General features: G+C 41.3%; 1 protein-coding gene across 1 annotated transcript in view; it reads right to left on the reverse strand.

Moving 5' to 3' along the window:
* The window catches only part of NLGN1 (neuroligin 1), a 541,429-nt gene that overhangs the window by 464,577 nt on the left and 51,542 nt on the right, over positions 1-25,310 (reverse strand). The gene's annotated exons all lie outside the window — the stretch shown is intronic.

The following is a 25,310-nucleotide window of genomic DNA, read 5'->3' on the forward strand; positions in this document are numbered from 1 at the left end:
GTCAGCCACCACTGCAACAGTCCATTGGCATATATTTAGGCCCAGCACACACACAGGCAGAGGAGAGAGGTCCCGTAACAGAGAATCTGTCTTCATGTCAGCAGAGAATCAGTCTGCATGTCATAGCAGAGAATGAGGCTTCACGTCAGCCACCACTGCAACAGTCCATTGGCATATATTTAGGCCCAGCACACACACAGGCAGAGGAGAGAGGTCCCGTAACAGAGAATCTGGCTTCATGTCAGCAGAGAATCAGTCTGCATGTCATAGCAGAGAATGAGGCTTCACGTCAGCCACCACTGCAACAGTCCATTGGCATATATTTAGGCCCAGCACACACAGGCAGAGGAGAGAGGTCCCGTAACAGACAATCTGGCTTCATGTCAGCAGAGAATCAGTCTGCATGTCATAGCAGAGAATGAGGCTTCACGTCAGCCACCACTGCAACAGTCCATTGGCATATATTTAGGCCCAGCACACAGGCAGAGGAGAGAGGTCCCGTAACAGAGAATCTGTCTTCATGTCAGCAGAGAATTAGTCTGCATGTCATAGCAGAGAATGAGGCTTCACGTCAGCCACCACTGCAACAGTCCATTGGCATATATTTAGGCCCAGCACACAGGCAGAGGAGAGAGGTCCCGTAACAGACAATCTGGCTTCATGTCAGCAGAGAATCATTCTGCATGTCATAGCAGAGAATCAGGCTTCACGTCACCCAACATTGGAACAGTCCATTGGCATATATTTAGGCCCCGGCACCCAGACACAGGAGAGGTTCATTCAACTTTGGGTAGCCTCGCAATATAATGGTAAAATGAAAATAAAAATAGGATTGAATGAGGAAGTGCCCTGGAGTCCAATAATATATGGTTAAGGGGAGGTAGTTAATGTCTAATCTGGACAAGGGACGGACAGATCCTGTGGGATCCATGCCTGGTTCATTTTTATGAACGTCAGCTTGTCCACATTGGCTGTAGACAGGCGGCTGCGTTTGTCTGTAATGACGCCCCCTGCCGTGCTGAATACACGTTCAGACAAAACGCTGGCCGCCGGGCAGGCCAGCACCTCCAAGGCATAAAAGGCTAGCTCTGGCCACGTGGACAATTTAGAGACCCAGAAGTTGAATGGGGCCGAACCATCAGTCAGTACGTGGAGGGGTGTGCACACGTACTGTTCCACCATGTTAGTGAAATGTTGCCTCCTGCTAACACGTTGCGTATCAGGTGGTGGTGCAGTTAGCTGTGGCGTGTTGACAAAAGTTTTCCACATCTCTGCCATGCTAACCCTGCCCTCAAAGGAGCTGGCATTGACACAGCTGCCTTGGCGACCTCTTGCTCCTCCTCTGCCTTGGCCTTGGGCTTCCACTTGTTCCCCTGTGACATTTGGGAATGCTCTCAGTAGCGCGTCTACCAACGTGCGCTTGTACTCGCGCATCTTCCTATCACGCTCCAGTGCAGGAAGTAAGGTGGGCACATTGTCTTTGTAGCGTGGATCCAGCAGGGTGGCAACCCAGTAGTCCGCACAGGTTAAAATGTGGGCAACTCTGCTGTCGTTGCGCAGGCACTGCAGCATGTAGTCGCTCATGTGTGCCAGGCTGCCCAGGGGTAAGGACAAGCTGTCCTCTGTGGGAGGCGTATCGTCATCGTCCTGCCTTTCCCCCCAGCCACGCACCAGTGATGGACCCGAGCTGCGTTGGGTGCCACCCCGCTGTGACCATGCTTCATCCTCATCCTCCTCCACCTCCTCCTCATCCTCGTCCTCCTCGTCCTCCAGTAGTGGGCCCTGTCTGGCCACATTTGTACCTGGCCTCTGCTGTTGCCAAAAACCTCCCTCTGAGTCACTTCGAAGAGACTGGCCTGAAAGTGCTAAAAATGACCCCTCTTCCTCCTCCTCCTCCTCCTCCTCCTCCTGGGCCACCTCCTCTTGCATCATCGCCCTAAGTGTTTTCTCAAGGAGACATAGAAGTGGTATTGTAACGCTGATAACGGCGTCATCGCCACTGGCCATGTTGGTGGAGTACTCGAAACAGCGCAACAGGGCACACAGGTCTCGCATGGAGGCCCAGTCATTGGTGGTGAAGTGGTGCTGTTCTGTAGTGCGACTGACCCGTGCGTGCTGCAGCTGAAACTCCACTATGGCCTGCTGCTGCTCGCACAGTCTGTCCAGCATGTGCAAGGTGGAGTTCCACCTGGTGGGCACGTCGCATATGAGGCGGTGAGCGGGAAGGCCGAAGTTACGCTGTAGCGCAGACAGGCGAGCAGCAGCAGGATGTGAACGCCGGAAGCGCGAACAGACGGCCCGCACTTTATGCAGCAGCTCTGACATGTCGGGGTAGTTGTGAATGAACTTCTGCACCACCAAATTCAGCACATGCGCCAAGCAAGGGATGTGCGTCAAATTGGCTAGTCCCAGAGCTGCAACGAGATTTCGCCCATTATCGCACACCACCAGGCCGGGCTTGAGGCTCACCGGCAGCAACCACTCGTCGGTCTGTTGTTCTATACCCCGCCACAACTCCTGTGCGGTGTGGGGCCTGTCCCCCAAACATATGAGTTTCAGAATGGCCTGCTGACGTTTACCCCGGGCTGTGCTGAAGTTGGTGGTGAAGGTGTGTGGCTGACTGGATGAGCAGGTGGAAGAAGAGGAGGAGGAAGCCGAGAAGGAGGAGGTGGCAACAGGAGGCAAAGAATGTTGCCCTGCGATCCTTGGCGGCGGAAGGACGTGCGCCAAACAGCTCTCCGCCTGGGGCCCAGCTGCCACTACTTTTACCCAGTGTGCAGTTAGGGAGATATAGCGTCCCTGGCCGTGCTTACTGGTCCACGTATCTGTGGTTAGGTGGACCTTGCCACAGATGGCGTTGCGCAGTGCACACTTGATTTTATCGGATACTTGGTTGTGCAGGGAAGGCACGGCTCTCTTGGAGAAGTAGTGGCGGCTGGGAACAACATACTGTGGGACAGCAAGCGACATGAGCTGTTTGAAGCTGTCTGTGTCCACCAGCCTAAATGACAGCATTTCATAGGCCAGTAGTTTAGAAATGCTGGCATTCAGGGCCAGGGATCGAGGGTGGCTAGGTGGGAATTTACGCTTTCTCTCAAATGTTTGTGAGATGGAGAGCTGAACGCTGCCGTGTGACATGGTTGAGACGCTTGGTGACTGAGGTGGTGGTGGTGGTGTTGGTGGTACATCCCCTGTTTGCTGGGCGGCAGGTGCCAACGTTCCTCCAGAGGCGGAGGAAGAGGCCGAGGCGGCAGCAGCAGAAGAGGCCGAGGCGGCAGCAGCAGAAGAGGTAGCAGGGGGAGCCTGAGTGACTTCCTTGGTTTTAAGGTGTTTACTCCACTGCAGTTCATGCTTTGCATGCAGGTGCCTGGTCATGCAGGTTGTGCTCAGGTTCAGAACGTTAATGCCTCGCTTAAGGCTCTGATGGCACAGCGTGCAAACCACTCGGGTCTTGTCGTCAGCACATTGTTTGAAGAAGTGCCATGCCAGGGAACTCCTTGAAGCTGCCTTTGGGGTGCTCGGTCCCAGATGGCGGCGGGCAGTAGCAGGCGGAGTCTCTTGGCGGCGGGTGTTCTGCTTTTGCCCACTGCTCCCTCTTTTGCTACGCTGTTGGCTCGGTCTCACCACTGCCTCTTCCTCCGAACTGTGAAAGTCAGTGGCACGACCTTCATTCCATGTGGGGTCTAGGACCTCATCATCCCCTGCATCGTCTTCCACCCAGTCTTGATCCCTGACCTCCTGTTCAGTCTGCACACTGCAGAAAGACGCAGCAGTTGGCACCTGTGTTTCGTCATCATCAGAGACATGCTGAGGTGGTATTCCCATGTTCTCATCATCAGGAAACATAAGTGGTTGTGCGTCAGTGCATTCTATATCTTTCACCGCTGGGGAAGGGCTAGGTGGATGCCCTTGGGAAACCCTGCCAGCGGAGTCTTCAAACAGCATAAGAGACTGCTGCATAACTTGAGGCTGAGACAGTTTCCCTGGTATGCATGGGGGTGATGTGACAGACTGATGGGGTTGGTTTTCAGGCGCCATCTGTGCGCTTTCTGCAGAAGACTGGGTGGGAGATAATGTGAACGTGCTGGATCCACTGTCGGCCACCCAATTGACTAATGCCTGTACCTGCTCAGGCCTTACCATCCTTAGAACGGCATTAGGCCCCACCATATATCGCTGTAAATTCTGGCGGCTACTGGGACCTGAGGTAGTTGGTACACTAGGACGTGTGGATGTGGCAGAACGGCCACGTCCTCTCCCAGCACCAGAGGGTCCACTAACACCACCACGACCATGTCCACGTCCGCGTCCCTTACTAGATGTTTTTCTCATTGTTATGGTTCACCACAACAACAAAAATATTATTTGGCCCAATGTATTGTATTCAAATTCAGCGGGATATAAATTTGAGGCCTAGTATTTAGGCGCTGGGTGACCGGTATGGATTTACTAACCGACATAGACTTGGAAATGCACAGTAGCGTGTGTGTGAAGTTATTCTGAATGACCCTATGTGCACCTTGAATATTATATACCCTTTTAGGGATAGATTTCAAATAGCTCTGATATAGCAGAAACCACTAAATTATGAAATTGCTAAATTGGGAATTGTATTTCAACCCAGAACAAAAAATGTGCTTTGACGGACACTAAATAACTTTCCCAGCCACAACAGGACAGCGGTAACGAGAGATTTAGCAGGATATAAATTTGAGGCCTAGTATTTAGGCGCTGGGTGACAGGTATGGGTTTAGTGACAGAATTAGACTTGGAAATACACAGTAGCGGGTGTGTGTGAAGTTATTCTGAATGACCCAATGTGCACCTTGAATATTATATACCCTTTTAGGGATAGATTTCAAATAGCTCTGATATAGCAGAAACCACTAAATTATGAAATTGCTAAATTGGGAATTGTATTTCAACCCAGAACAAAAAATGTGCTTTGACGGACACTAAATAACTTTCCCAGCCACAACAGGACAGCGGTAACGAGAGATTTAGCGGGATATAAATTTGAGGCCTAGTATTTAGGCGCTGGGTGACAGGTATGGGTTTAGTGACAGAATTAGACTTGCAAATGCACAGTAGCGGGTGTGTGTGAAGTTATTCTGAATGACCCTATGTGCACCTTGAATATTATATACCCTTTTAGGGATAGATTTCAAATAGCTCTGATATAGCAGAAACCACTAAATTATGAAATTGCTAAATTGGGAATTGTATTTCAACCCAGAACAAAAAATGTGCTTTGACGGACACTAAATAACTTTCCCAGCCACAACAGGACAGCGGTAACGAGAGATTTAGCAGGATATAAATTTGAGGCCTAGTATTTAGGCGCTGGGTGACAGGTATGGGTTTAGTGACAGAATTAGACTTGGAAATACACAGTAGCGGGTGTGTGTGAAGTTATTCTGAATGACCCAATGTGCACCTTGAATATTATATACCCTTTTAGGGATAGATTTCAAATAGCTCTGATATAGCAGAAACCACTAAATTATGAAATTGCTAAATTGGGAATTGTATTTCAACCCAGAACAAAAAATGTGCTTTGACGGACACTAAATAACTTTCCCAGCCACAACAGGACAGCGGTAACGAGAGATTTAGCAGGATATAAATTTGAGGCCTAGTATTTAGGCGCTGGGTGACAGGTATGGGTTTAGTGACAGAATTAGACTTGGAAATACACAGTAGCGGGTGTGTGTGAAGTTATTCTGAATGACCCAATGTGCACCTTGAATATTATATACCCTTTTAGGGATAGATTTCAAATAGCTCTGATATAGCAGAAACCACTAAATTATGAAATTGCTAAATTGGGAATTGTATTTCAACCCAGAACAAAAAATGTGCTTTGACGGACACTAAATAACTTTCCCAGCCACAACAGGACAGCGGTAACGAGAGATTTAGCAGGATATAAATTTGAGGCCTAGTATTTAGGCGCTGGGTGACAGGTATGGGTTTAGTGAAAGAATTAGACTTGGAAATACACAGTAGCGGGTGTGTGTGAAGTTATTCTGAATGACCCAATGTGCACCTTGAATATTATATACCCTTTTAGGGATAGATTTCAAATAGCTCTGATATAGCAGGAACCACTAAATTATGAAATTGCTAAATTGGGAATTGTACTTCAACCCTGAACAAAAAATGTGCTTTGACGGACACTAAATAACTTTCCCAGCCACAACAGGACAGCGGTAACGAGAGATTTAGCGGGATATAAATTTGAGGCCTAGTATTTAGGCGCTGGGTGACCGGTATGGATTTAGTGACAGAATTAGACTGGGATATGGCCAAAAAATAACCACACTATTGCTGGTTAAATGCACTTGGTGACGGGCGCAGCTTGCCCCTGATGTAGTATATGGCCAAAAAATGAACAGACTATTGCTGGTTAAATGCACTTGGTGTCACAGCTTGACCAACCACACTACTGAGGGTTAAATGCACTTGGTGACGGGCGCAGCTTGCCCCTGATGTAGTATATGGCCAAAAAATGAACAGACTATTGCTGGTTAAATGCACTTGGTGTGACAGCTTCACCCTGATGTAGGCTTTAGCCAAAAAACAACCACACCATTGAGGGTTAAATGCACTTGGTGACAGGCGCAGCTTGCCCCTGATTTAGTATATGGCCAAAAAATGAACAGACTATTGCTGGTTAAATGCACTTGGTGTGACAGCTTCACCCTGATGTAGGCTTTAGCCAAAAAACAACCACACCATTGAGGGTTAAATGCACTTGGTGACAGGCGCAGCTTGCCCCTGATTTAGTATATGGCCAAAAAAATGAACAGACTATTGCTGGTTAAATGCACTTGGTGTGACAGCTTCACCCTGATGTAGGCTTTAGCCAAAAAACAACCACACCATTGAGGGTTAAATGCACTTGGTCGCAGCTTGGATGCACTTGGTCGCAGCACCGCACAAGACACAAAATGGCCGCCGATCACCCCAGAAAAAAGTGACTGACAAACGGTCTGGGCAGCCTAAAAACAGTGAGTGAGCATTTGAATTTCAGCAGCTCAATGATGCACAGCTGCAGATCGATCGATTAATCAAGTGAAGTCCTTTGGAGGAGTTAATCTGCCTAATCTCGCCCTACTGTCGCATCCGCAACCTCTCCCTACGCTAATCAGAGCAGAGTGACGGGCGGCGCTATGTGACTCCAGCTTAAATAGAGGCTGGGTCACATGGTGCTCTGGCCAATCACAGCCATGCCAATAGTAGGCATGGCTGTGACGGCCTCTTGGGGCAAGTAGTATGACGCTTGTTGATTGGCTGCTTTGCAGCCTTTCAAAAAGCGCCAAGAAAGCATCACAAAAGCGCCAAGAAAGCGACGAACACCGAACCCGAACCCGGACTTTTACGAAAATGTCCGGGTTCGGGTCCGTGTCACGGACACCCCAAAATTCGGTACGAACCCGAACTATACAGTTCGAGTTCGCTCATCCCTAGTTATCACCCATCCACAGGATAGGGGATAACTAGAGATGAGCGAAATTATGAAAAATTTCATTCGGCTGCTTCGCCAAATTTCACAATGGAATTAGATTCATGACACATAACTTCATTATTAAGCGCATTTAGTATGTAACCGCCCCTATCATTCAACCCCTCAGATGCTGCTTCATCGCTGATCGTGGCATCCTGAGACTACAATTTAGGTCTTTCAGGGGTTAAATATGGTTAGAAATAAAATAAATAAATAAATAAATAAATACTAATTTCATCCATTTGCTTGTGTAGAGGCCGTTGTGGCCATCTTGAAGTCACAGTGGAAGTGGTATCAAACAAGATGGCTATGAAGGCCTCTATGCAAGAAAATTAATAAAGTGAGTATTTTTTTGGATGAGGTGAGTATGTTTTTTTCTTTTTACCACCATTTCAGGGAAAGTTGATTTGTTACCATGAAGCGCAATGAAATTTGGCTTCACGGTGAATACATTTTTTCCTGTAACTCGGATCAAAGTCAATTTGTTTGTCTTTGATTTGCTCATCACTATGAATAACTATTAGATATCCCTAGTGCTAGGAACCCCACAGATTGTGACACTGGGGACACCATTCCCCAAAATGTATTGATCAACTAGTCAAGTGTGGGCCATGACTCTCTTTCCTTCACTATAGGATTGCCAGAGATACAGTAGATGAGTACAGCATTCAGCTATTTCCAGAATTCCTATAGAGAATGACTAGAAAGGCACGGTATATGCTTGACTTGCCACTCCATTCATTTCAGGGCATGAGGTTCCCATTCTCATGATTGCTGAGGTCCAATCGGACAGACCCACAACTTTCTAATAATGATCTCATATTCTGTGGATAGGGGATAAATACCTATAACCGGAATAGTCCTTTAAGTATAACAGTTATTATTTTTCATGACAAATATACGGCTGTTACAGCCTGTGAAATACAAGGCTGAGAGAGCAGTAATAGATATTAAGTAATTTTGTTCATTTATTGCACACATCAAACATGTAAGATTCGGTCTGCCACTGAATGTATGAAATACACTATGCAATGGCAGGTCTATACAAATACATACTTCTAGCAAAGATTCCCTTTAGGGGAAAAATATACCATGCAATAGATGTTTAGGAAGGATCGTCATGTATTAAAAAGCATACTCAACTATGCTTTACAAAAAAAAAGGTATACCAACTTACAGTATGGACCAAACACATGCCAAGAGGTTACGTTAAGCCTTTGATTTGTATGGACAGTTCAGTGCAAAATATGAGGACGTACCCATGTTTAATTAAATATGTAGATATTATAGGTGTTTATTTTTCTTAATTCTATATTGATTGTTAGAAATTGGATAGAGAGAGGCATCCATAAAATTAGTTTAACAATACATTAGTATAACAATATCCATAGCAAAACATTGGAAGATCATAAAAAAGTCATCATCTGATAAGACAACAATCAGTTAGGATTGGGCTTTGAGGGATATTTTTATATCACAATATTCATTCAAAGATCAAAGTAGCATAGCATTCTACTGGTTAATACAATATTAATAGGACATTGACATATTAAAATAGATTTAAATTTTATAGTGCCTGCATGTCTCCATGTGGCAGATACTATTCTAGGAGTGCACTACCGATGCTAGGACCAATCACGACTGTCATTTAATATACAATGAATCATCAAGGGGATGTTTCAGAAAATACATATCACCGTCATGGTTGTCCTATAAGCCCCATCTCAATGTAATGCCTTCAACAGCGACATGAATCACGAGAGATGTAGCGCCTAACCATATCCATTTTTATCGTAATGAACAACTGTTTCGAACCTAGGTCTACATATATATTATGACCAAATAGATGACAAAAGAAATGCATATTGAATTAGTATTCATCAGGAGATAAAGTATTCATTAGAAGAATATTTGATTTTATATGGCATTTGTAATTCTGGCATAAATATTAAAATCTTGTCAACTGAATATAAAAAAGATCATCAATTTCACACAAAAAAAATTACTCTAACATTACTGTACCCAAAAAAATAAATGTTTCATCTATCGCTGTTAAATATTAATGGAAAATACCATGCACTGGAAAGAATGTGTAACTACTGTAAGAATTTACATAATGTACTAGCAAGCACAACAAAGACTGAGGCATTATGTACTATTAAGATACTAATCTCAGTGACTTGAACATTCAAAGTATTATTTGCCTTTTTGGATTAAATTGTATTGCATGTGCATCTTCTTTGCTGTTTATTATTCACCCCTCTTTTAGCACCTAACATGCCTTGGCTTTTTTTGCAGACTGGGAAAGATTTAGTAATGAAAATGCACAGTTTTTTGGGTGTATTTTGTGTCCAAAAAGCTAGAGTGCATGCTTTGCAGCACATTTACTAACTACTTTGCAGACTTTACAAAGCTTTTTGTGCTCTGTCCGGTGGTGTGGTTTCATGAGAAAGAGGAAATGGCCTAAATATACCTCTGTATGCCAAAATTTTGGCGCATTGTTGAAGTAAGACTACACTAATTTATAGGTGGTATAAACTTAGATTCGATGGGTTTGTTTTTTTGGACACGGTGCATGGACAAAATTCTGTCTCACAGACAACTATTTGGCATACACACAGAATCTGGCAAAATATTTACCATAGTCCAAATTTATAAAGGTCCATGTGCCAGGATCATACATTTGTCTAATGGTAAGACTGGAGTTTGTATTCTTATACAATGTAAAGTACAACACTATTAGTAAATCTGCTCCATTAGGTTCGGACTGGCCAACAGGGGTACAGGTGAATCTCCTGATGGGCCCCTGAGCAAGGTGGGCCCCTTGTCTTCCACATTCTGCACCAGTGACACATAACACAGTAGACTTACTGCAACACATATAGCTAGGCCGTGTACAGCACCTCAACCAACCTAAGTTCATATAAAAAAACTAGGTAGAATATTTAAGAAACTCCCCAGTTTCTTATAGACACATTAATGTGGCTGAAATGACTTATAGGTACAGAGGCAGGACAGTCAGTGTCCTCCTTTCCCAGAGACCTACCTTCTCAAAGTTTCTGCAGGGACCCCAGAAGCAATCATCTTGTTGCATCTTCCTGCTGTAGACTCCTGTGTGAGCAGGTAATATTTGGATATATCAGTATGGTGGGCCCCCAAAATAAATTTCATGGTGGGCCCTAGACAGACCAGTCTGACACTGTGCCCCATTGTCTTTAAAGTCTGTTTTCTATTCCTTATTCCTTGCAATGTGCAGAAAGGTTGATACAACCAGTATGTGTTCTGTCTGTCTAGGATACACACAAGACCTTTCAAGAATAAAACTATTCATATGCATTTCTGAATAAGTTTCTAATCTCTTATATTACTTAAGGCATCTAGTGAAGATGTTTGAATATTAATTATTATTCCCAACTGTACATTTATGGCATATCGACAAAATGCTCTATATACAGTATGTCCTAAAGCTATGGGTCCTGTCTCGTAGATGCAGTGAATGTAGAAGTAGCAGTGCATCCTGATCTCTCTCTATTCTTCAATGGGATTATGGAAAATAGCCAAGTGCACAAGCCTTGGTCCTGAGATGTGGGTTCTAGAGGCGAAACATGCATTTATAAGACATTTATGGTATATCCTGTGGATATGCAATTAAATTCCAGATGGACGAGGCAGCAAATCATAATGAGGTGGTTATTATGGGGAACTTCAACTACCAAGAGATAGACTGGGAAACTGAAACTTGTATATCTAATAAAGGAAACAGGTTCTTTGCAATAACCAAAGACAATTACCTCTCCCAACTGGTTCAGGACCCGACTAGAGGGACGGCCATACTGGACTTAGTATTAACCAATAGAGCTGACAGAACAACAGATGTGCAGGTCGGGGGACACCTGGGAAATAGTGACCATGAAGTAATAACCTTCCAATTATCATTCAAAAGAGTGTTTCTTCAGGGAGGAACAAAAATACCAAACTTCAAAAAACCTACATTTAGCAAACTAAGAAAGGCCATAGGCCTAACTACCTGGGACAAAGTCCTCAAAATAAAAATACAGCCACAAAATGGGATATTTTTAAAAGCATCCTAAAATCTAATTGTGAGAGGTACATACCTTATGGGAATAAAAGATTAAGGATCTAGAAAAAAACTATGTGGATAAATAGAGCTGTAAAGAAAGCAATAAATGACAAAAAGAAAGCATTTAAATCACTAAAACAGGAGGGTAGCGAGGAAGCACTGAAAAACTATAAGGAAAAAAATAGAATATGTAAAATACAAATAAAAGCAGCCAAACTAGAGACCGAGAGATTAATTGCCAAAGAGATCAAAACTAACCCTAAAATGTTTTTCAATTATTAAAATGGTAAAAAGTATAAATCTGAAGGTGTCGGCCCTCTACAGAGTAATGAGGGGGGAGTTGCAGAGAGCGATGAGGAGAAAGCAAGGATAATAAATATTTTTTTCTCCAATGTATTCACTGAAGATGAATAAACTGTCAGATGAAATGCAGAATGTAAACGTTAATTCCCCATTAAAAGTGCCCTTTCTGACCCAGGAAGAAGTACAGCAGCATCTTAAGAAGATTAAAATAGACAAATCACCAGGATAGGATGGCATACACCCTGATATCCTAAGAGACTTAAGTAATGTCATAGCCAGACCCTTATTTCTGATATTTAAGGACTCTATACTGACAGGAAGTGTTCCACAGGATTGGAGCATAGCAAATGTGGTGCCAATATTCGAAAAGGGTCCAAAAACAGAGCCTGGAAACTATAGGCTGGCAAGTTTAACCTTTGTTGTGGGCAAACTGTTTGAAGGTTTTCTAAGAGATGCTATCTTGGAGTAGCTCAAGGAAAATAAGGAAATAACGCCATATCAGCATGGCTTTATGAGGGATCTGTCATGTCAAACTAATTTAATCCGTTTCTAGGAGGAGGTAAGTTCTAGACTTGACAGCGGCGAATGAATAGATGTCGTATATCTGGACTTCTCTAAAACATTTAACACTGTACCATATAAAAGGTTAGTATATAAAATGAGAATGCTTGGACTGGGAGAAAATGTCTGTATATGTGTAAGTAACTGGCTCAGTGATAGAAGCTGTAAAAACCAGTGTCAGGCAGCTGCTGCCAAGGCCAATAAGATAATGGGTTGCATCAAAAGGGGCATAGATGCCCGTGATGAGAACATAGTTTTACCACTTTAATAATCATTAGTCAGACCACACATGGAGTACTGTGTACAGTTCTGGGCTCCTGAGAACAAGGCAGACATAGCAGAGATGGAGAGGGTCTAGAGGAGGGCAACTAAAGTTATAACTGGAATGGGGCAACTACAATACCCTGAAAGATTATCAGCATTAGGGCTATTCACTCTAGAACTCTACAAAAAAAGACAACTGAGGGGAGATCTAATTACAATGTATAAATATATCAGGGGTCAGTACAGAGATCTCTCCCATTATCTATTTATCCCCAGGACTGTGACTGTGACAAGGGGATATCCTCTGCGTCTGGTGGAAAGAAGGTATGTACACAAACATAGAAGAGGATTATTTACGGTAAGAGCAGTGAGACTATGGAACTCTCTGCCTGAGGAGGTGGTGATGGTGAGTTCAAGAGGGGCCTGGATGTATTTCTGGAGTGTAATAATATTACAGGCTATAGCTACTAGAGAGGGGTCGTTGATCCAGGGAGTTTTCTGTCTTAAGTGGGGAAAATTGCCTTCTACCTCACAGTTTTTTTTTTTTTGCCTTCCTCTAGATCAACTTGCAGGATAACAGGCCGAACTGGATGGACAAATGTCTTTTTTGGCCTTATATACTATGTTACTATCTTACTATGAAATGCAAAGTATGAGGGCGCTCAAGGATTTCCTCTGTGGTGGCCCAGGAATGCCTGTGTCATACACTTCTCCTTAGGGCAGAAGACATGGTACAGAACAGTAGTGTTGCAAGGAGTGTTCCATTACAACATTACAACAAACCAATTTTAGATCATTAATGGCCACCATAATATAAGTGCCTTTATTACTGATGCAACACCCTGACCACAAACAGTTCATCAGACGAAGATTTAGTGCATTATACAACTCTATGGTGCTCTAATTCTAGTTTCAGTGAAGTGCAGGATATCCAGGTGTTAAAGGTGTAATATGAATGCAAAAAAGTACCTGTCTTACAGTCATCTGAAAGGTATAAGTTTGGTTTTAGTATAGTTTTTTTAGCAAATACCACATTATAATTGCAGTTGTGAAACTTCTTTTTGTCCTTCCATTCAATTTTTTATCATAGTGATATTCGGTTATATACCACAGAAACATGGTATATTCATCTACAAACCGGATTCCCAAAAAGTTGGGACACTATACAAATCATGAATAAATACTGAATGCAATGATGTGGAGGTACCAACTTCTAATATTTTATTCAGAATAGAACATAAATCACGGAACAAAAGTTTAAACTGAGAAAATGTACCATTTTAAGGGAAAAATATGTTGAATCAGAATTTCATGGTGTCAACAAATCCCCAAAAAGTTGGGACAAGGCCATTTTCACCACTGTGTGGCATCTCCCCTTCTTCTTACAACACTCAACAGACGTCTGGGGACCGAGGAGACCAGTTTCCCAAGTTTAGAAATAGGAGTGCTCTCCCATTCTTGTCCAATACAGGCCTCTAACTGTTCAATCGTCTTGGGCCTTCTTTGTTGCACCTTCCTCTTTATGATGCGCCAAATGTTCTCTATAGGTGAAAGATCTGGACTGCAGACTGGCCATTTCAGTACCCGTATCCTTCTCCTACGCAGCCATGATGTTGTGATTGATGCAGAATGTGGTCTGGCATTATCTTGTTGAAAAATGCAGGGTCTTCCCTGAAAGAGATGACGTCTGGATGGGAGCATATGTTGTTCTAGAACCTGAATATATTTTTCTGCATTGATGGTGCCTTTCCAGACATGCAAGCTGTCCATGCCACACGCATTCATGCAACCCCATACCATCAGAGATGCAGGCTTCTGAACTGAGCGTTGATAACAACTTGGGTTGTCCTTGTCCTCTTTGGTCCGGATGACATGGCGTCCCAGATTTCCAAAAAGAACTTCGAATCGTGACTCGTCTGACCACAGAACAGTCTTCCATTTTGCCACACTCCATTTTAAATGATCCCTGGCCCAGCGAAAACGCATGAGCTTGTGGATCTTGCTTAGAAATGGCTTCTTCTTTGCACTGTAGAGTTTCAGCTGGCAACGGCGGATGGCACGGTGGATTCTGTTCACTGACAATGGTTTCTGATAGTATTCCTGAGCCCATTCTGTGATTTCCTTTACAGTAGCATTCCTGTTTGTGGTGCAGTGTCGTTTAACGGCCCGGAGATCACGGGCATCCAGTATGGTTTTACAGCCTTGACCCTTACGCACAGAGATTGTTCTAGATTCTCTGAATCTTCGGATGATGTTATGCACCGTTGATGATGACAGATGCAAAGTCTTTGCAATTTTTCGCTGGACAACACCTTTCTGATATTGCTCCACTATCTTTCTGCGCAACATTGTGGGAATTGGTGATCCTCTACCCATCTTGGCTTCTGAGAGACACTGCCACTCTGAGAAGCTCTTTTTATACCCAATCATGTTGCCAATAGACCTAATTAGTGTTAATTGGTTTTCCAGCTCTTCGTTATGCTCAAATTTACTTTTTCCAGCCTCTTATTGCTACTTGTCCCAACTTTTGGGGGATTTGTTGACACCGTGAAATTTTAAAACAACGTATTTTTCCTTTAAAATGATACATTTACTCGGATTAAACGTTTGATCTGTCATCTACGTTCTATTACAAATAAAATATTGACAATTGCCATCTCCACATCATTGCATTCAGTTTTTATTCACAATTTGCATAGTGTCCCAACATTTTTGGGAATCCGGTTTGTATATTTAATGTTACTGAATGAGTTTTAAAAATTGTTAATGATGTAAAATTACAGAAAAAAATCTATACTGCTGCATCTAGAAAATAGGTAATTCAACTATAACCCAACCCATGTTCTTATGGACATAGCCTTTCACTCAGCAATAGGATTGTGTGCACTGTAGCTACAGCCTTAAGGTGACTGGCCTGAATTCTTAATATATGATGCACAGGTTATTACATGAATATTTATATTCTTTCTGTCACAAAATAGCACATCAAATCATATCCATATTACAACAAGGTATTTCACTTGGATTATAGTTTATTTGGTCTTTCTGAAGGGCCAATATGGAAGAACACTATCCAAGGTTCTTTTTCCATCCATTGGGGTAGTTTGGAGCAATGGGATACTGTGGCATGTTTTTCCCCACTAACTCCTATTGTACCATGCAGTATTTATTTTACTACACAGAGAACTGCAGCAATATGCAATAAAAAGGTACATCACAGGTCAGTCAAGCTTTGGCATATGCCACATCCATGGAGCCATAAGGATACTTTCAGCATAACTGGATACGATGCACAAATTATCCAAAATGTTTACAGCCAAAAGTTAGCCATTATATAAAAAGGAAAAGCCGCTATACAAGTGGAAGAAGGGATGTTTTCCATATTGTTGGTTGAATGAGATTTTGATATTTGGCTGTGATAACTGAAGGTATATTTCATGCCCTAAACGGGAAAGATGTACCTCTTGATGTACAGCATGTTTTTGTAACCAAACAGCACTATGCTTGGCATTCCCGTATACAGTACATAAATGGAGCACTGGTCATGCATTCAAATTATTACTCCTTTTGTTCTTGTGATCATAGGGTCCCAGTGATCACATCCCCAGCAATCTTACATTTCTCACTAATCTTGTGGATAGGTTATAGTGTTGTTCTTGAGCTGAGGGATTGGGGGTTTTCCACAGTGAAACTTAGAAAAAGGGCCCGACAATGATAAAATAAAATAGAAAAGAAGCATTATTTGCCTCCACAGATCCTCTACTATCATACTAATGCTGCTTCTGTCCTCCAGTGCTCAAAGCTCTAAGCTACCTATCCTGGCTTTTCACACAGGAAATGCCAAAAAAGGCCTTCTCAGCCAACCAATTGACTCATCATTAAATGGTTGAACAGGTATTTCTTAGCATTTACAGATTGGACAGCAAGGACAGGAAGAGCAGTGGAGCAGCATACAAACGTCATGGGGGGGGGGGGGGTCAGTGGAGGTACATAATGATTTGTTCTTTATTCTTAACAGTTCCTGGTCTTTTAAATGTTCTACCTGTAAAACCCTGTTAATTATTATTACAAGATTAGAAAAACACGACTGCTTTCTTCTACAAAAAGTGCAACTCATCCATTGACTGTGTCTGGTATTTCAACTGAGTCATGCACACTTGAATGAGGTCGAGCTACAATACCAGACATAGCCTATGAAAAGTAGTGGCAGTTGTTTTTTTTTCCATTAGAAAGTAGCTACATTTCTCTAATCCCATTTTACTGCTATAATTACATCCAAACATGACGTTAGTTGATTGTTAATAAAGTTATATACAACTGTGCATGTTATGCTATTATTTAGCTTTCTGTTATACATTGAAACAAAATGATAAAACATATTTTTATATTTCCAGTAAAAATTACAGGGATTAAAGGGGCTGTGCCACCATTAAATGTTATTTTAATATAATTTAACACGAAAAACTAGTTACTTTTGTAATTCACTTTAAATTATAAAAATGCTCCTGTTGTGAGATAATTCATTATGATCGTGCTGCCTGGCATTTAATCTATATACAAACCGGATTCCCAAAAATTTGGGACACTAAACAAATTGTGAATAAAAACTGAATGCAATGATGTGGAGATGGCAAATGTCAATATTTTATTTGTAATAGAACGTAGATGACAGATCAAACGTTTAATCCGAGTAAATGTATCATTTTAAAGGAAAAATATGTTGATTCAAATTTTCACAGTGTCAACAAATCCCCAAAAAGTTGGGACAAGTAGCAATAAGAGGCTGGAAAAAGTAAATTTGAGCATAACGAAGAGCTGGAAGACCAAATAACACTAATTAGGTCAATTGGCAACATGATTGGGTATAAAAAGAGCTTCTCAGAGTGGCAGTGCCTCTCAGAAGCCAAGATGGGTAGAGGATCACCAATTCCCACAATGTGCGCAGAAAGATAGTGGAGCAATATCAGAAAGGTGTTACCCAGTGAAAAATTGCAAAGACTTTGCATCTATCATCATCAACTGTGCATAACATCATCTGAAGATTCAGAGAATCTGGAACAATATCTGTGCGTAAGGGTCAAGGCCATAAAACCATACTGGATGCCCGTGATCTCCGGGCCCTTAAACGACACTGCACCACAAACAGGAATGCTACTGTAAAGGAAATCACAGAATGGGCTCAGGAATACTTACAGAAACCATTGTCAGTGAACACAATCCACTGTGCCATCCGCCGTTGCCAGCTGAAACTCTACAGTGCAAAGAAGAAGCCATTTCTAAGCAAGATCCACAAGCTCAGGCGTTTTCACTGGGCCAGGGATCATTTAAAATGGAGTGTGGCAAAATGGAAGACTGTTCTGTGGTCAGACGAGTCACGATTCGAAGTTCTTTTTGGAAATCTGGGACGCCATGTCATCCGGACCAAAGAGGACAAGGACAACCCAAGTTGTTATCAACACTCAGTTCAGAAGCCTGCATCTCTGATGGTATGGAGTTGCATGAGTGCGTGTGGCATGGGCAGCTTGCATGTCTGGAAAGGCACCATCAATGCAGAAAAATATATTCAGGTTCTAGAACAACATATGCTCCCTTCCAGACGTCATCTCTTTCAGGGAAGACCCTGCATTTTTCAACAAGATAATGCCAGACCACATTCTGCATCAATCACAACATCATGGCTGCGTAGGAGAAGGATCCGGGTACTGAAATGGCCAGTCTGCAGTCCAGATCTTTCACCTATAGAGAACATTTGGCGCATCATAAAGAGGAAGGTGCAACAAAGAAGGCCCAAGACGATTGAACAGTTAGAGGCCTGTATTAGACAAGAATGGGAGAGCATTCCTATTTCTAAACTTGAGAAACTGGTCTCCTCGGTCCCCAGACGTCTGTTGAGTGTTGTAAGAAGAAGGGGAGATGCAACACAGTGGTGAAAACGGGGATTTGTTGACACCATGAAATTCTGATTCAACATATTTTTCCCTTAAAATGGTATATTTTCTCAGTTTAAACTTTTGTTCCGTGATTTATGTTCTATTCTGAATAAAATATTAGAAGTTGGCACCTCCACATCATTGTATTCAGTTTTTATTCACGATTTGTATAGTGTCCCAACTTTTTTGGAATCCGGTTTGTAATAATTTGCATGGCCACCTGCTGAAGTGGTTGCACACACTCAGTTCAATCCTTAAACTGCATCAAGAAGAGAGCTTCAGCACACCCACTTAACTGCCAGCCTGAAGATCGTCTAGCAGAGCATTTGGAGCAATGATTGTGGGAAGCTCTGTATTCATGTGAGGTCCAGGGCTGGTCTTAATGCTGTTAGAAAGGCATTCTCATGTACTATGTAATGTCTGATTTTAATTTTTTACATCAATCATGGCATAACCCCTTTAAATTTAATTTATAAAGATTCTGCATACAGGAACTCACCAATAATATATTGATCAATATAGATATGGAAACACAGTAAATTGCATGCCATTTTAGTTATTAGTAAGAGTAAAAATTATGATTCTGAAAATTGTTTTAGTGCATGGCAAAAAGAAAATTTAAGATGACAATTTGTTTTTAAGCTCTGTGTAACTCAAAAGAACACTTATCTCCAGGGATTTTATGGACTTTAGAAAATGTCATCACACAGTGGATATTGAGTTTTGTGAAAGTAGGAGCTGTAATACATCACCTTTATTTCCAGCAGTTGTCATACAAAATTCTTCTCGGGCTGAGAGAGTCAAATTTTTATAGTTGAGAATGAGCAAGATTTTTAAGATCTTATAGGTAATGTTTGACTCAGTATACTGATACCAATGCTGCTCTGCTGCAAAATTTCAACTCATAGTCTATGCAAGTTTGAGGTTGGATTCTGATCTAGTTTTCTGCACCAATTACAGGAGTGCATACAATGGAGAGGGAAATCAGTCTTTATATTTCTCTCTTTACCATCCACTCCAGAGTTTGACCTAAAAAAAACTTCAACGAAAAGTGCATATGAGAAATTTAGAGAAGATTGTAGGGTTTTCTATATACAGTGGTCCTTCTAGTTATAATATTAATTGCCATCTGGATGACTATTGTATGTCAATGCAGGATATGAGCTTCTTCGGGATTAGTATAGTACTCACAAGTACCAGAAAAAAATGAAGCCGCCACTCACCTAGTGTCCAAAGAAGCACAGATGGGGAAGTAAAGAACATGTAGTATTGCAGAGGAGCTACTAGACAGCCAAAACTGGTGGTTTACCAGTGAAATGGCCATGTTGATTAGATCTGAGTCTGATGCATTGTATGCTGAGTCTAATTTCAACATATCATGGTCCAGGAAAGACAATTGCAAGTTGAAAATATTGTATCCTTATGGCATTGTATCCTGAAGGATAACAGTAGTCATAACAGACTTTAACAATGTTAATTTATATTCCCAGTAATATACAGGGAATTATTTATTCATAATGCACATTCAGTTGAATATTATAAATAAATTCATTCCATTCTTAAAGACAGAGCAATGTATTATTATTATTGATTTACATGTATTTTGGGCTACAACACTTTTAAATAAGGTTTCTATTAATAATTTTGCAAGGTTTCGTTCCTGTAGCTTCTAATTTTTTACACTATATAGCAGCTGCAGAAAGCTGTTCTGTGATATATCTGTAATTGAATAATCTAAGATGATTTATGCCCAAATCAAAGTTGAACACTAATTTTGGCATAAATCAACTTAAAGACTGTACAGGAGAGGTCTAAGAAGAAGAAGACAGGCCATCAGACAGCCAGTTTGACAGATTTATCACAGAATGTCTTTCTGCAGCTTCTACGTAGAATAAAACATAGAAGCTACAGAATCCAAAGTTGGATAGATAGATAGAGATCTCAGGATAGATGTTAACACGGCTGGCCCATTACAGTAAATGTCTGATATTGCAGACACCCAGAAAAGCAAATAGCAAACTACATCTATAGTTTTTGTAAATTAAATAACTTTTTATCTTCTATGAGTTCTGTATACTTTTCAAATTCATTTCCTAGTCATGCAATACTTCACCTTTACAATATCATGAACAGAATATCATTGTTCTTAGGACATCAGTCAGCTTAAAAGATAATGAGTCCATGCTTTAAATAAAAGGAATTAAAAAAAAAAGACTAGAGTGCATGACGAATAGAGTGAGAGCACATGCTGAGATCTATAGAGTACATCAAATAGCAACCATGTTTGTGATGTTGCAGAAGTTCTTTTTGTACTATAATTTTAATTCAACTGGGGATGCCACAAAACATGGCTATTGTGACAATATTAAAAAGCATCAATGGCAATTCCTGCTGTGAATGTGTCACCAGGTATTTCAGTAAATGATGTTGTCTATTTTCAGATTTAATTTCTCCCAAAAAAGACTTGGTAGTTCAACATAAAGTCTGGACACATGCTGCTATTAAAAAACTTCTGAAGAACAATTCTACTGATCATTGGGAGCAAGTGCTTTGTGAATTATTTGTGTCATAATGGAATTCAATCATACAGAAACATTCTGTTCACATGGGAAAATATATTAATAATAATTAACATAATGTTTAGACTAGAGTGGGTTTAGATTTTACCACTACTCATAACCCCATAACCCCATAGGCCTCATTCAGATTGGTGTACTTTCAGTTTAGACAATGTACTATAGTCTGTCACAGCTCTCTAGCAAAGGCCCTGCATCTAAGTGCACAATATTTATGGTGAGCCTCTTACTTTTCAACTCTCAACAGGGTTGCCCAGAATTGACTAAAAGGCACAGTTTTTCCCAAAACAGTGCCAGACGGTCAGTCTTATTTAAGTGAATGATACTTAGCTATAGTACCATGTGAAAACCATAGACTAGTGGTTCAGTTTCTGGGAAGAGTGCAAACTCTTTTTAGTAATCCAAGGCAACACCTTAGTTAAGTGGGGTCCCCATTATTATGGTTCACTTGACTCAGTAGTTTGTTGCAATTACCTAGTAATCATTTTTTCTCACATCGTGAGTAATCTTAGCTTTATAATAATTAATAGAATCAACCCTCAGTGCACTGACTCCTGCCAAGCCTCGGTTAGGCTACTTTGACACTTACGTTTTGAGCGGATCCATCATGGACGTATCCGTTCAATACAACCGTCTGCATCCATTCAGAACGGATCCGTTTGTATTATCTGTAACATAGCCAAGACGGATCAGTCTTGAACACCATTGAAAGTCAATGGAGCACGGATCCGTTTTCTATTGTGCCAGATTGTGTTATTGAAACGGATCTGTCCCCATTGACTTGTGTGCCAGTACGGATCGGTTTGGCTTAGTTGGCTCAGCAGCGTTTTGGTGTCCGACTCCAAAGCAGAATAGATACTGAACTGATGCAAAATTATCCATTTTGGACCACTTGTGAGAGCCTTGAACGGATCTCACAAATGGAAAGCCAAAGCACGAGTGTTAGAGTAGACTTCGACTTGTGTTTATGCACAACATCAGCCAACATGAGGATGCAGCACTGTAGAGGAAGGGCAGCCACCTGAACCAATGACGAGATAGTAGGTGTGTTTCAGATTACCTGAGACTCTCTAAGTATTATGGCTAAATCCTACTCACAGATCACATTTGTCCTAATGAAGTTGAGCTAAAAGGCAGCTAATCAGCAAGAATTAAGAAAAATATACAGCAGATAATGAACCTAATGTGTTGTGCATGTGGTGTGGTGGCCATGACAACATGCTCCTCTCAGAAAATCAGGCCTACAAGAATTTTCATTTGTATAAGCATACACCTAGAAATATGAGTTTAGACCATGGGTTTTCATACCACAGAAACAGACCATGCGGCTGCTATGGGAGACCCAGCCCTGGTGTGTGCCACCTCATTGCTACTGGGAGATGGAGCCTTATGCAGGACTCCTCTCCCAAGAAGAACAACACAGTTAGAAAGCAAGAACTGACCCAAATCATCAATTTCTGTCTGACACTGTAACGAGAAGCCCATTGGGATCTCTTTTCTTACAGACTATTCTGTTTAATTCATCAGATAGGCACTTTTGTGTGTAAATATAAAAAATGTATGTGTTTTTATATTATTAGAAAAATTTTAATAATTAAACTGCTTACTATTTATCAATCCTTCACTGCACTAGAAGGTGAGATGAATTACTTACACAATAAATGCACATTTTTAAGTAGTATCGTATCGATTTAATAGAAATAATAGCCCATTTTTCTGCTTAAAATTTCATCTTTTCCTGAGAATCCATAATTAGATTACAAGTTACTGTTTTTATATTTTTCAGCAGTATGTAGCAGTGAAAAAGAATGATTGATCTAAAGTAACCTGTAGTCTATCAACAGCAAAGAAACCATGAGAAATGTTAATACTAAGGGGGCAAATGAAGAATACCCAGCCAAACAAAATAAAATGTACCTCAATATAGACATGGGAATTCACCTAAAGGTTCCAAAATGCGAAACATAAATCAGCATGCAGTTAAACTGTTATATGGTTAAAGCATTTCATGTTCTCACTTAAAGGGAATGTAATTAGAAAATAAAGTATTGTTTACATAATTTTTATGTTAAACATATTATTTCCATGGACAGTTGCAAGAAAAATTATTTGAACCCTTTGGAATAATATGGATTTCTGTGATGTGATCTTCATCTAAGTCCCAACAATAGACAATCACAGTCTGCTTAAACTAATAACACACAAAGAATTAAATGTTACCATGTTTTTATTGAACACACCATGTAAATATTCACAGGGATCTGTGGAGGCACGTGACATCAGGGACTGCACCGCCCCGCCACTATTCCCGACCCCCAGCTCCTCCTCCCAGTCCCTCCCCCGGTCTCCGCTCGCTCGTACATCGCATCCAGCGATGTTAAACTGTGAGCATTCGCCCCATAAGACGCAGGGGCATTTCCCCCCCATTTTTTTTGGGGGGGGGAGTGCGTCTTATGGGGCGAAAAATACGGTATGTAAATACTGTATATGCACAGTATCTCATAAAAGTAAGTACACCCCTCACATTTTCGTAAATATTGTAATATATCTTGTCATGAGACAGCAATGAAGATCTGACACTTTGATACGATGTAAAGAAGTCAGTGTACAACTTGTATAATAGTGTAAATTTGGTGCGCCCTCAAAATAACTCAACACACAGCCATTAATGTTTACAGCATATTTGCTTATTCATGGGAAAGAGAATAGTTATTTGTCAAGCCAATGGCATGTGATAATTATCTTAAGTAGCAATATGGTGAAACTGAAAAACCAGAAGTGATATACTGTATCGATATTCCTGATTTCTTATGCACACACAGAAAGAAAATGCAAGCTGTCAGACTGGGGTATATGCCTACTCTAAACGTTAACCTTTAATGATCACATTATAACCAGACAAATACGAGGATCAACATAATTTAGGGGCCTTACCCTGCCTGCCTATAGGAGGATAATCGCTCTGAAAGGGGCAGTGCCACACAAAGATGATATATCAAACCACAGTTCATCAGGGGATTAACTATATAGCAGAAATTGGACTGCGGACATAGATTTAAGGGTACGGCCACACGGTCAAGGTCTCTGCATGTGGCTTTAGAAGCCAATATTAGTAGTGAATCAGAAAAGGAGAGAAAGTATAAAGGATAGATATGACTGTAATTAATAACCAATGTATACGCACAGTTGAAAAGAAAGTGTAAAATATATAATTAAACTAGGCATACAACCAGATACTCAAAACTACTTGCATGTTCTGTGGGGTGATGTGTATGATGGACCCAAGATCCTGGCCACAGTGGACATATGGCTGTCACTATGCCGATGGAGGCACTACTCCTAATGTCAGTCACCAATGCCATCAGCATTGGGTAAACCATAAGGTTAAATAGTGAGATAGCATGCTCTTAGAGGTGTATGATCAAGCTGCCTTTCATTGTGTTGCATATTGAGTCAGTATTAATGATAATACAGCTGACAATAGAGGTGTAACCTCAAGTTCATGTTCTAACCCTGCACCTTCCATGTGATGTCTATAATAATGGTGTCACCTTCAGTGGCAGGTCCTGGGTGCAACTGCTTTGTTTGCACCCCTTATAGCCACACCTATGGCTGACTATAGCTTTCCCAAATCTTTCTATCTGTATCAGATACCAACTGGACACTGTTTGAAATTCATATGGAGAATTTTTAGTTGCCCATGATGTAGCAGAAAGACCATTATTTTACTTTATATAGTAGCTACAGTAGTCACCATGAAATTCCAGGAACATTAACTTCTTGGCTCTTACAATTTTCCGTTTGGGACTTAGGGATGCTTCAAGCTCCATGAAGAATAAAACCACTGTCTATAGTAAGAATGAGTGATGTCTCTGAGGACATAGACATGGTTTTAAAATAATTGGAATAATATACGCCATGTTCTATTGCCTACAAGTTCCCACAAGTTGAATGTGATACTAAGTGTAAAACTAGAGGTTTCATCCCTGCCAATACTGTTCAGAGAGATGAGCTACAAAATCCTTGCACTCTAGGGAGCAACCAAAAAAGTATCTGTGCCCCGAGGGCTCTTTTTACTTGACCTT

This window comes from Bufo gargarizans, chromosome 4 (assembly GCF_014858855.1).
Source record: "Bufo gargarizans isolate SCDJY-AF-19 chromosome 4, ASM1485885v1, whole genome shotgun sequence".
Taxonomy (NCBI): domain Eukaryota; kingdom Metazoa; phylum Chordata; class Amphibia; order Anura; family Bufonidae; genus Bufo; species Bufo gargarizans.